Source organism: Opisthocomus hoazin, unplaced genomic scaffold (assembly GCF_030867145.1).
Source record: "Opisthocomus hoazin isolate bOpiHoa1 unplaced genomic scaffold, bOpiHoa1.hap1 HAP1_SCAFFOLD_135, whole genome shotgun sequence".
Classification (NCBI taxonomy): domain Eukaryota; kingdom Metazoa; phylum Chordata; class Aves; order Opisthocomiformes; family Opisthocomidae; genus Opisthocomus; species Opisthocomus hoazin.
This window is the reverse complement of record NW_027448926.1, coordinates 150001-152147: the sequence shown is the minus strand read 5'-3', so window position 1 is coordinate 152147 and position 2147 is coordinate 150001.

The following is a 2147-nucleotide window of genomic DNA, read 5'->3' as shown; positions in this document are numbered from 1 at the left end:
GACCAGGTCTACCCGTATTGCCGGCAGGGATGCCAGGTCTACCCGTTTTTCCGGCAGGGATGCCAGGTCTACCCATTTACCGGCAGGGATGCCAGGTCTACCCGTTTTGCCGGCAGGGATGCCAGGTCTACCCGTTCTGGCGGCAGGGAGAACAGGTCTACCCGTTTTACCTGCAGGGAGAACAGGTCTACCCGTTTTGCCGGCAGGGATGCCAGGTCTACCCGTTTTACCTGCAGGGATGCCAGGTCTACCCGTTTTACCGGCAGGGAGGCCAGGTCTACCCATGTTGCCGGCAGGGAGGCCAGGTCTACCCGTTCTAGCGGCAGGGAGACCAGGTCTACCCATTTACCGGCAGGGAGACCAGGTCTACCCGTTTTGCCGGCAGGGATGCCAGGTCTACCCGTTTTGCCGGCAGGGAGAACAGGTCTACCCGTTTTACCTGCAGGGAGGCCATGTCTACCCGTTTTACCGGCAGGGAGACCAGGTCTACCCGTTTTGCCGGCAGGGATGCCAGGTCTACCCGTTTTGCCGGCAGGGAGACCAGGTCTACCCGTTCTGCCGGCAGGGATACCAGGTCTACCCGTTTTACCTGCACGGAGACCAGGTCTACCCATTTTACCGGCAGGGAGGCCAGGTCTACCCGTTCTGGCGGCAGGGAGAACAGGTCTACCCTTTTTGCCGGCAGGGAGACCAGGTCTACCCGTTTTACCGGCAGGGATGCCAGGTCTACCCGTTTTGCCGGCAGGGATAACAGGTCTACCCGTTTTACCTGCAGGGAGACCAGGTCTACCCGTTTTACCGGCAGGGAGACCAGGTCTACCCGTTTTGCCGGCAGGGATGCCAGGTCTACCCGTTCTGGCGGCAGGGAGGCCAGGTCTACCCGTTCTGCCGGCAGGGAGGCCAGGTCTACCCGTTTTGCCGGCAGGGAGAACAGGTCTACCCGTTTTACCGGCAGGGAGACCAGGTCTACCCGTTTTGCCGGCAGGGATGCCAGGTCTACCCGTTCTGGCGGCAGGGAGGCCAGGTCTACCCGTTCTGCCGGCAGGGAGGCCAGGTCTACCCGTTTTACCTGCAGGGAGGCCAGGTCTACCCGTTTTGGCGGCAGGGAGACCAGGTCTACCCGTTTTGCCGGCAGGGATGCCAGGTCTACCCGCTTCCGGCAGGGATGCCAGGTCTACCCGGTTCCAGGCAGGGAGGCCTCGTCTACCCGTTCTGCCGGCAGGGAGGCCAGGTCTACCCGTTTTACCGGCAGGGATGCCAGGTCTACCCGCTTCCGGCAGGGATGCCAGGTCTACCCGGTTCCAGGCAGGGAGGCCTCGTCTACCCGTTCTGCCGGCAGGGAGGCCAGGTCTACCCGTTTTACCGGCAGGGATGCCAGGTCTACCCGCTTCCGGCAGGGATGCCAGGTCTACCCGGTTCCAGGCAGGGAGGCCTCGTCTACCCGTTCTGCCGGCAGGGAGGCCAGGTCTACCCGTTTTACCGTCCGCCGGGTCCGGTGTGCCCGATGTGGCCGCCGGAGCTGCCGGCGGAAAGGGATGCCTCGTCTACCTCGCTCCGGCGGGACTTTGGCTCCACCGCGGTTCTGGCAGGTAGACGTCTTGCCCGGTTCTTCTTCGGAGCTGCCGAAGGGGTCGCTGCTTTGCGCTGCCTCCAGTTACGTCATGGTAAGAGTCGGCGGCGCTCGCGCGCCTCCCCGCTGGGGGAAGACGGTTCTCTTCGAGCCCGCCGGGGCCGGGGACCTCGCTGTCCGTATACTAGGGCAGAGGGCTGGCGCTCGCGGACCAGCGCCATCGAACCGCTGCAGCTACTCGCGGTTCAGCCGGCAGACTCGGGCGTTGCACGGCGGCTGTGGCCGTGGCCGTTCTGCCTCCTACCTATCGCGCACGGCGCTTCCGACTACCAGAAGCCGCGCGAAGCCGCTGCTTGCCCGCAGGCTCCGGTGGCCGTTGCCGACTGGAGCGAGGGCTCCAAGAGGGGTTTCTCCAGGGCCGGGCCGAGACGGGCGGCGGTCGCCGGCACTCGAACGCTTGTCACCCGCGGCTCAGCCGGCAGACTCGGGCGTTGCCCGGCGGCCCTGGCCGTGGCCGTTCTGCCTCCTACCTATCGCGCACGGCGCTTCCGACTGCCAGAAGCCGCGCGAAGCCGCT